The 10,764-nt window shown below is 51.1% G+C and overlaps 1 pseudogene; it reads left to right on the top strand.

The window, feature by feature from the left end:
* The first annotated feature begins 1,294 nt into the window (after positions 1-1,294).
* LOC100899226 (elongation of very long chain fatty acids protein 4 pseudogene) lies at positions 1,295-2,746 on the top strand (annotated as a pseudogene).
* Positions 2,747-10,764: the final 8,018 nt, after the last annotated feature.

The raw sequence follows: 10,764 nt of genomic DNA, 5'->3' as shown, positions 1-10,764 counted from the left end.
CGTATATATGTATGCCTGACTGAGTATGAAGAGAACTTGGCAAGGGCTCCGGCACTCCGTTGATGACGTCGCGAACCTTCCTTGATAAACGATTCCGTTGTTGCTGCGTATAGTTCGCGTACCGGGAAGCTCCGGCTATGGGATTCATATATACTTATATATATATATACGCACAATTCATCCGGAGCCATTGTTTGAGTTTGAGGGAACTCCGGTGAGAAATATGAGCCTGAGACATGCGGAGGTTCCAGAAAAGACGGCCACTCATTTTATCGCGTTGGCCCTGACCGTGTGCCTTCACCGGCCCCGTGGTCGGGATTGACATGCGTGGAAAACGACTAATCGCTCCGGATGACTGGTATCGCGGTATCTCCGAGAGTTTTCCTGTACCGGCCGGAATAGCAGGAACAAGGTCACAGAGGAAATAGCGTCGGACTCGAATCGATGGCGAACCGATTAGCGAATCTTTCTGTATAAATGCATGCGCCGCTGCCAGCGAATAGACGGACCGGATTTCATAACTTTGTTCCGTCTCTTTTGAAGAGCCTTTCTCGGATTTCGCCGTAATTTGCCCTGGGAATCGATACATCCGTACTGACAGTCGATGAGGAGGTATTTCTCGAGAGAATATGCGAACAAGGCGTCTAATCTTTCTTCAACATTCCTCTCCGGTAATCGAGGGGGACCTTGAGCCAGACGCGGGGCCGATTCGGCGCAATCAAGAGCGCACGTTTCATTGAATGATATCCAGAGAGGATTGGCAATTAGGCAGACTAGGGCCTCAATCCGATTCGTGAGGTTAGGAACACTCAAGACGGAGCGACATGAGGCACGCATCTTTCTGAACGCCCCTCATTCCCGGCTTCCCCGGGGAATGACGCGCGTGAAGCCCAAGGAACCCCCGACCGAACGGATATCCCGAATATGAATCGATACGGATCCGTCGCTGGAGTTCTTCGGCGGCATGTTAAGTTGCGAAAGCTTCGAGACGAGCTGTTTTCCGAACAAAAAGCGCGCACAAGGAGCGAATCGGCAGATCGACGGCAGAGCTCGTAGAATGAGCGACGTCAGCAGCTCGCGTCGCTCCGTGTTCTTCTTCTTCGTTTTTCTATTCTGTTTTTCTCTTCACTGTTACCATCAGCCACGAGCCTGATTTTCCTTCATGTAGTCGTTGTTGACGACGATGAACGCGACTGAAGCTGCTGCTACCGCAAACTTCTCTCCCACAGCGGCCTCCTTTCCAGACCTTGTCCGCGCGCTAAAAGCGATTTCGCCCCCGGTGCTCAAGAGAGTTCGACTCAATTGGAATCAGTCGAGTGAACGGACGAACAAGCAAGCCAGCGAACAACCCTCTGCAACACAGCGGCATCTGCGGCTGGGAAGATTTGTCACGAGGGTTCAAAAATTTCCAAGTGATCGATACGAGCTCGATCGGGTGAGCGTGCATGGAACTGACTGAGCATTAGACAGTTTCATCCGGGAAGCAAGCACCGAGGAGTGAGAAAGAGCCGACTCGAGACCCGCTTCCCAAGCAAGCGGGCGGACAGACAAAAATTCAGAAGTGACGCAGCGCGAAAGCGGACGGACGAAGAAACGGGAGACGGACAGAAGAAGAAGGAGAAAACGCATCGTTTTCGCGGTCTTCTTCCAGCGGAGCTCCGTGTGGTGAACGACGCCGAAAGAAAACTGTGCTGTTGCTGCTCCCGCTGTTTGAAGCCGGATCGCTGCGGAGCCGCCTGTCCGACAACAGGACTTGGCATTCATTCCTGCCTGGACGTCTTGAAGTCGACATCGTCAACGGGATAGCCAAAAATCCCGTGAAAAGTGCCGACCAGAGTTCGACAATTGAAGCGAGACACACATCTGAAGAAGCAGCATGGAGGGATTTGCGCACGGGTACGTATTCGAACAAGATCCACGAGTCAAAGGATGGGTCTCAGCACAGCCATGGACTCTGGTTTCGCTGATTGTTGGATACCTGTATATGGTATACGTATGGGGTCCGAAGCACATGAGGGACCGGAAACCGTATCAGCTCACCTGGACCACTCGTCTGTACAACGTTTTCCAAGTCGTCGCCAGTCTCGGATTCGCCATTAAAATCTTCCACCACTTCTACATCGCGATGGGCAACTCGCTTTTGTGCACACCGCCTGACAGGAGAACCGATCCGTTGGCTGTGCAGCTAATGGATATCACCTTCTACTACTGGTGGCTCCGAGTGATCGATTTCCTCGATACTTTGTTCTTCGTATTGCGGAAAAAACAACGACAAATCACATTCCTCCACGTGTTCCATCATGTCATTGTCGTCGCAGCTTCTTGGGGCTCAGCATACTACGGTCTCACAAACCTCGTCATCTTCACCCTGTGCCTCAACTCGACAGTTCACGCGATTATGTACTCGTACTACTTCTTGTCAACTTTGGGTCCCGAAGTCCAGAAATACTTGTGGTGGAAGAAACATTTGACCAAAGTTCAAATTATCCAGTTCTTCTTCATGTTGGCTCATCTCTCCGTTCCGATGTTCAAGAAGTGCGGCTATCCTCCGACAATCGTTTACTTCTGGCAGGGTGCTGTCGGTGCCATCCTGCTTCTGTTCGTGAACTTCTACATAAGAAGTTACAAGCAGAAAGTGCAGTAATTAAAAGATGAAAATATCCTCGCTCAAAGCATGCTTCCCCATTGTAAATATGAGACAGGGACGAACAATAAACTCATGAAACATTAGCGACGCTCAAAATATCGCCCCTTCCTTCTCTTCTTCCTCTAAACGAGCATATGGACTACGGTGCTCTCGGAGCCAGCATCTTTCAGTCGACTTCGTGGAGGGTTCGAAGAACTTCTGGTCCGACTCAAAAGCGATCGATGATTGTTCAAGTAAACATGATGGGGGTGTCAGTCGAAGCGGGTTCGCTTGGAATCTCCGATGAGGAGCGAAAAGGCACCGTCTGCGAAAGTTGAGATGAAAAGCGGGTCAGATACGTCCCATCTTCATCAACCAATTCCGATGACGGCAGTCACTCGTCCACAAGCCAAGCAGCCAGTTTACCCACTTGCCGTTGCTTCAGCGGAGCTGACTGCTTGCTCGGCTGACTGGCTGGCTGGCAGCCCCGTTGGATGCGGCGAGGCGCTCGCTGGCTGGCTGGATGGATGGCTCGCTTGTCCGTTGGTTCGTTCACCTAGTAGCCTCATGACCAAGAAGAGTCACAACGAAGACGGAGCATTCGATGTGCCTTGCGTAGTCGCGATGTCTGATAGAACACTTAACCCGAGGAAGGAGGACAGACTAGGGGAACCGCGAGAGTGGATCCCACAAGACATGCAATAGGGAATAGAATGCGGGTCGCTCATTGCTACATGCATGAAATTGAACACTCGGAAGAATGAGAAGCGAGCTACGCTCGCATTGGGCGTTCTCGGGTGTATTTGGGAGGGATATGCGTGATGAGCAGGTCAATGATGGTATAGCACATGTATAGATAGAATTTCCTGATGAGATGTTCTTTGGCCTGGCTTCTGAAGCCGTGCCCCAATCGTCGTATTTCCGGTCGGGGACGAGGGTGAAGAATCGTGAAGCACCGTGAGGAGAATGGAAGTCTTTCAGGACTAATCGCTATCCCCATCGGATGTTAAAACAATGCGATCGGGATTCGACGAGCGATTCCCTCAGCGAATCGAACAGAAATACCCGACAATGAGGCGCATCGTTCACACATGTCCGTGCGCGCGTTCCTTTCCCCTCCCCGACGGACAACAGTGAGATGCGTTTGTTCTGGGACTACGTCTGACCACGACCTGCGGTTCGACCAGGTTGGGGGGCGATAGTTGAAGCTAATGAATATCTTGAATGAAATATCACAAGAGAAGTTCACACTCAGCGTGACACGAAGACACATTCTGAGGGAAAATATCACGTAAGAACAGGAAGCAGCTCGGAAGCTTTTTGTAACACGGATTCCGATCCGACACCCAAGAACCGTATCCGGAGAACAGCCCAGATTTCGATTCGGGTCCATACGATCTTGGGGGTCGGGGGTCATCCCTGCGAGTACCAGGCCGGCCAGGCCATCCCTAACTTCAAAACTTGCAGGGATGCTGAATGAGCCCCAGACCAGGCTGGATCTTGAACGAAGCTATGGCCAGTGGCGTACGCAGGATTTTTCTTGGGGGGGGCTAGATCGGTTGAGCTGGAGTCCAATATGGCGATTCACTCCTATACGACAGCATTACGAGAAGCTCGTCTGGGAGGGGGCTACAGCCCCTTTAGCTCGATACTGGGATTTCGAGCTGGTAGTGACCACTTGACAAATAGAAGGAGAGACGCTCCCGATTTCCACAGTACTCCAATCATTTCGTCTGCATTGTAGTGCATACACGTCCTCGCCTCAGGATCAAAGATCTGTTGTGATTCCGTCCAATTTCCGACAAGTGTCGCCCTACTCTGATATAAACAGCATAGAAGCGCACGGTTTCCTTTGGGGCAAAGACATCGATATCGATTCACATGTTGCCTGTAATGTGAAGCCCGCCTGTGAAGAAGTCAATCGGAAAAAGAAAAGCGCAGGCTCATATGAGAAGATATACAGTTCATGGGCTTACCGGGGTACACTTCGATGACGGGTGAAGCATCCTTAATCGCGAGATTTGGAACGTCGTTTCGATCTCGATGCGTTTCGTCGCTAGGGTACCCCCGGAGCCCCACCATGGGAGGAACAGTCTTGTCAAGCAACTGTGAGATTGCGCCGGAGAATCGGGTTTAACCACTGAGGTGTCCGGTCTTCGCCTCTGAGTCGCCCTCGCATCGCCTGCCGCCCGATTTCGAAGGAAAACGGCCGGATCTGGATTTTTGTGTTTTTCCAACCTCTGGGGGACGACAGCCCGAGCTAGCTGAGCGGTTGCGCTCGGAAGCATGTCGTGGAGGAGCGCACTCTTGGTTTCTCCTGACTTTCATCCCCTCTCTCGTTCTTGTCACCATCCATGGCCCTGGAACCTCTCACAGAGCGACGCGTTGTGGGTGCATCCCTGAATATGAGAATTCCTCTGACGTCTCACAGACCTGGAAGAGCGTATGCTGCGCCCGAGCCATTAGCATTTGGGCGACGATAAGCTCATCCTTCACTGATTAAAAACATTACCCCTCGTCTAGGCGAACCAGGCTGATTCGCGCGTCTGCCCTGCACGTTCCGCGTCGTTGAGTCCAATTGCGACCGATGTTGGCTCGACGCCGGTTGAATTTCGGTCACTGAAAGGCTCAATGAGCTCTCATTTATGTTTTGTGATTGCCATCGACTATCACTTCAGAATACATCGAGACGATGTGAAACGATGTCTATGGGACCCCATCGGAAGTCCAAGATTGGACTTCGGACTTCGCTCGGATCAAGCTCCAGGACCGAGCTCGATTGTCCAGAACACATGTAAGAATTTCTTTCCCAATCAGCGGCTTCGTGTTGTTCCAGCATCGGTGGGGGGCTCTCGATCCGAACGCCGACCGCGAAGCGGTTTCAGATTACCTGTATTTAGGGTCCTAAGCAGGATTGTCGTGGGTTCGGACGAGGGAGGGGGCGGATTTTGACAAAGATCTCGAATCAGGGTATGAATTCGAAATGTCGACCCCCCCCCCAGTCTTTTTCAGTATCCCGAAGGGAAATTCGGCGCGAGCTGGAGACTCACCGCCGCCCGAAAGTAAATCCGCTTCCACACGAGCGGAGTGAGTGCAAATATACAGATGAGATGCTTTGGTTACCGTTTCGCACTAGGTAACTTGGAAAGATGGCTTCTTAATTCAGCGCAGATTTTTCCCCTTACTGTCAAGAATCCGGAGGAGATCAAAATTCACAAACGGATATCTCCCGCCCCACGGGCATTCTTGGAGGGACTCATAGTGTCCAAGAATTCTCTGACTGCATTATCTGACGGATAGCTTCCGGAGTGTGTGCCGAACTCCTCCGCGCCGTAAAGAGAGCTGGGTACGTGCCATGGGACTGAGATCTCGCGATCGGGAGTTATGCTCCCAGAAAGCCTCCCGCGTTGCGAAAGCTCTGTACAAAACGACGGCGGGCCCCCTGGATAGACTCCAGCAGGTCAGAGACCGCGAGCTACGTTCCCGGGCACGGGTTTCTTCATGCTCAGAAACCGAGACAGTGACGCCCACCCAGCCAAGCCATCCGCCGACATATGTGCTGGTCCTAGGCACCCGATGGAGTACTGTTCCTCTAGCGAAATAGTTTGACAGCCCGAATTAGCATCTCACAGTCTAGGCACTCTCGCAAGGTTTCAGATACGACTCGCGTGTCCGAAGGAGTATATGTGCATACGTGCTACTGATATCAGTGCTATCGCGCCTAGAGCGACTTGATTGGGTTGCCTAGAGCAAGTGACGGGGCCTTTCCTCCAGCTTTGGGAGACCTCGCTCGAGGATTGCGAAAGGAGATGGCGTCATCCGTGGAGCATGAGCGGAAGGAGTCACGCGAACACCGCTCAGCACACGACAGATTCGTCTCCTCTGTGAGCTTGACCTCCCACTTGCAAACGGACTCAGATCAGCGAGTGGGGACGTCCTGGGGAAGTTTCGTTCAAGAGAACAAGTCTCGGCAACTTGGCCCGCGAAAAAGCGCGGTTCAGGCGTGATTCTCAAGCGGGTAAGCAGGTGTTGGGATCCGAAAATTCGTTTCGTCTACAGCAAGCGAACGGTAATCCCATGAATATTTTCGGATAAAGTCAATAATCAATCTCTGATTAGCGCGAGCTCTTGGTGAGCTTCGAAGGTAAGAGTAAACATTCAATGGCAGCCGATTGCTGGTGGCAATACCGATAAACGAGAGATTATATCGGCTATTCTTAGCGCAAAAGCCAAGTGACCGCGAAATGTCGCTTTCATTTGGCTCGTATCTCTGTTTTCTGGAAATGCCGGGCCGCAGAGAAAGCCATACCCGAAAAACCCGGGAGTTTCGTGTGAGTTTCCCTGTGGACGTATACCCCCCGCAGCACCTTGTCGCAGAAAAATCAGGTTCAAAACGAGTAATCATGCAACAATGAAGGAACTCGGTCCTCCGAAATCAACCAGATGATCGACGCGACGCAAGAAAAAAAGCTCGAAATCTGTCTCGAAGACGCGATCCGCTTGGCGGCTGCAGCCGACATCCGCGGAGTCAGCGGATGCCGTTGACCGACTCAACGCCAGGTGAACTGCTATGATTTCTGATCCGTTCTTCCATGCCTGGTAAGGAATTCACGTGTTCTTCCAGCAGTCGGCTCGCTCCGATAGCCGCAGCTTAGAACCTCTTCGACGAATGAAAGAGAATGTCTGAATTGCGGAACGGCCATCCCCTGTCAATTATTATCTTTTCCATCTAGAACGACGCGGAATACTTTAGTCTACATTGTTTGCAATATTCGGGGCTTTTTCCGAAAGCCTTCTCGGATCCGAATCGTCTCAAGATGTGATTCCTGATTCGTCATTGGGGAATATTTTCATTCGAAAATTATCAAAGGATCGAAAACCTCGGCTTCACAACAGCGACCGCTGTGTGCGCAGCGAAGGCCCTCCCGACAGGATAGGGCTCCCGCATCACGGGGGCATAAGAATATGTGATGTTTCGAGAGAACTGACTAAAACTACCTCATCGGACTCATCGAGGATACAAAGAAACTTCGGCAGTCAACGCGATCGTGTGAGTCATGACGGATGGTCGGCGATCCGTCTATCGCAAGTTCAGAAATCCGGAATCAGCACGGGGAAATCTCTGTTTCTCGAGAGTTCCGCATGCCCGATTCACAATGTTGACTGAGCCGTACCCACTTATCCATGGGGAGGCCGGGTATACGAGAAAACCGTGGCTGGACTTCGTATTGAACACCTCGCTCCAAGATACATCCCTGCGAATGGGAGGTCTCGCCTTCAAATCCGCACCTTCTCGATTCTTATCTAGAGTTTCTTACTCGTGCTGTCATTTTTATAGAAAGAATTCACGAGGCTCATTCCTCGAAAACAATTATCTCATACGGAAGGTATGCAATGAGGACTCACAGGACTTGTTCGAGAGCACGACAGAGTCTGTAGCCTTGTGAATCGAAGATAGAGCCGTCCGCTGTTCTGGTCATCTTGGGCCCATCGGGTAGCCACTTTGCTCGCCGTGCGTGGTAACGGTGGCTTGAGCTTGGCAATAATGGAGCCGCAAGTGTCTTTCAGCTTCATGAGATAGGCAGCTCATTAAGCAGTAGACACGGAGAGTCTGCGCTAGAAGAGCCATTCCGGGCAGGGGAAAGATAGCATAGACTTTTTGGGAATCTCCAGGGAGCGAGGTCTAGAGAGAAACATCCGAGAAGAAGACTCAAGGACCTAAGACATAATCCGCTTTCTTCGGGACGTTTTCAATATCGAGTGAAGGGCGACGAGAATCGGTTAGAGAGAGTCTGCTTGGGTGAACTGATTTCAGTTAAGGAATCGAATGGTAGAGTTGGGTCTCGCTGACCTCTGCCTGTATCAGATCGCAATGTCCCGACCGCAGGAAGTTCGCTTGTGTGATATGTCCGTTCCCTGTCACGAGGGTCTGCCGCGAGGCTCGATATACAGAAACGCATCCTCCTTTCACATCGAGGTGACCTTTTCGGAAGGTCTCCGCGGGGGTAAGATCCATCTTTCTCCTTCCGTCATGGAATTCTAAGCGATTCGCGGCCCAATGATTCCGCTCATTGCGAGCCGCTGGAAATGCAACCCATGAGGACGTGGGGAGAGAACCTGCGCGAGCGACAACTTTTTGATCTTGACGATGACCATCCCGAGTCAAAAACAGACTTCGGGTATGCGTGTTATCGTTCCGAATGATACGTATAATACGCTACACCCTCCAAAATCTCTGAAACCTGGATGGTTATTCCGAATAAGGGGAAGAGGAGTCTTCCATCTCTAATCGCACCAAGCAGTCCCCACATGTTTCGCAACCTATAGGGACATGGCTCCGAGAACAAAGCTGAAAAGACTGTTTACACTCCAGGAGAGGATCAATCAAAGCCACCGTCCCATCAGAGTGTCACCGCAAACCCCTCCGGGAGCTTGCCATGCTCCCCCTACCGAAAGCCATAATCTACAGCATGTGAACACTGATTCATCAGCAACTCATGAAACGTGGATCGGTGATCCTACATACAGAAACGCTAGGTGACTCGAGAGGAATGCGCTCCGTCGACAATAATCAGCCTACAGACCTGCAGGTCTCTCGTCGGGAGAAACTCCCCCAGCTGTAGAGCCATCGAACCGTGGAGCTGCCTCCCGCTGGAAGTACGAATCACTGACTCCGGAACTGTCTTCAAGATACGCCCAAAAAAATCCTTCTCCTCAACGACAACGATAGACTTAATTTTCTCTGAAGCAATGTACACCCCACCCGAATCAGAAGCACGAGCTAGCAGGACACCATTATCCGTTCGGACGATGTTCGCCTCCTCTGTAAATATAATCTTTGCTCAACTCGAGACACCTGGAAATGAATGTCAGATTTCTCATTGAAAAATATCAGCTTGATTTTGCGTATCATTCCGATGGAACCACTGACTGCAGGTGGAAGAATTAAATAAGGTCGGATGAATTTCGAGAGTGAAAAAAAAACCTTCATGATCTGGAAACAAGATCACGACCGCCATCTTGGAGTGAATATTCGTATTCCATAGCAGAAGATCCGATGGCAGCGGACTTTATTGAGTTGCCGCGTCCGAGCCAGATGCAATCTAGTCAGCAGCATCAGGCATAGGGCCGGGACGATGAGTTACAGGGAGTATGAGCTCTACGGATACTCATCGTCATCGAACGGGCCGTCTCGGGTGTCAACAGCTCAGTTGGCAAGCCGCCATCGAACGGATGGATACCCATTGACGCAATTCGGTTCTTCAACTGTATTAACATCCGGCACATAGATATTTGCGCTCACTTGGAACATTCTAGAAGTAAACACAGGCGCCTCTGATCGAAGGGGCACCGTTGAAACTTCTGGCCAACAGGAAACAGAAAATATTTTCACGGCGAGGCTCTCCAACCCCACTCCGTAAACAATGTGAGACTCCGACGAAAGAGATTTCGCAACCTGTTTTCAAGAGATGAGTCGTAATTTCGCTGTTTTCATCCCCTCTGAGAAATCAAGCACGTTTTCTCTTCGGCCAAATCCCCCGCCAGAGCCAACTCAGATCCTCGCAATCAAGTCATCGAGAATGATTTGCAGGCGACCTGGCAGATTCTGTCAGGTGCTATGAAGATTTTCCAGAGGAAACATTCTGCTCAGAAGTGTTGATGAGCTTGTCTGGCTCCGGCGCGGGTGTCGCTCAGATTATATCACGGTACGATGCCGAAGCTCACGTAAGGTGAGGGTTTTCCCTGACTAGATTCCATTTGTGAATCAGTGCGATCAGAGTCGAGCTAGCCACTAGTCCATAGCGGGAACCCGATGCTTGATCTGACTAGGAGTACATACACGAAGCGCTTACAGTTCCTTCTCGGGGGTCCCATATATCTTCCTAAGAGGGGCGAAAGCCTCATAGGTGGGCACCGGCGGCTGCTGTGGGGTCAATGGACTCCGGGTTTTCGGTCAGTGCGGAGAATAGAGGCCGATTCCGCTTCGTTCCCGAGCGCTTACTGAAGATCATTGATCCGAAGACCTTGATGAGAGTTCTATGGAGCGGAAATTCTCAGCCGAGCAGTTTTCTCAATTATCCACTATTTCGAAGTCCTCTCTATATGTAAGAGACTAAATAAAATATCCCATCCACTAT

Source organism: Galendromus occidentalis, unplaced genomic scaffold (genome assembly GCF_000255335.2).
Source record: "Galendromus occidentalis unplaced genomic scaffold, Mocc_1.1 scf7180000077483, whole genome shotgun sequence".
In the NCBI taxonomy this organism is placed as follows: Eukaryota; Metazoa; Arthropoda; class Arachnida; order Mesostigmata; family Phytoseiidae; genus Galendromus; species Galendromus occidentalis.
This window is presented reverse-complemented; position numbering and strand designations above follow the sequence as displayed.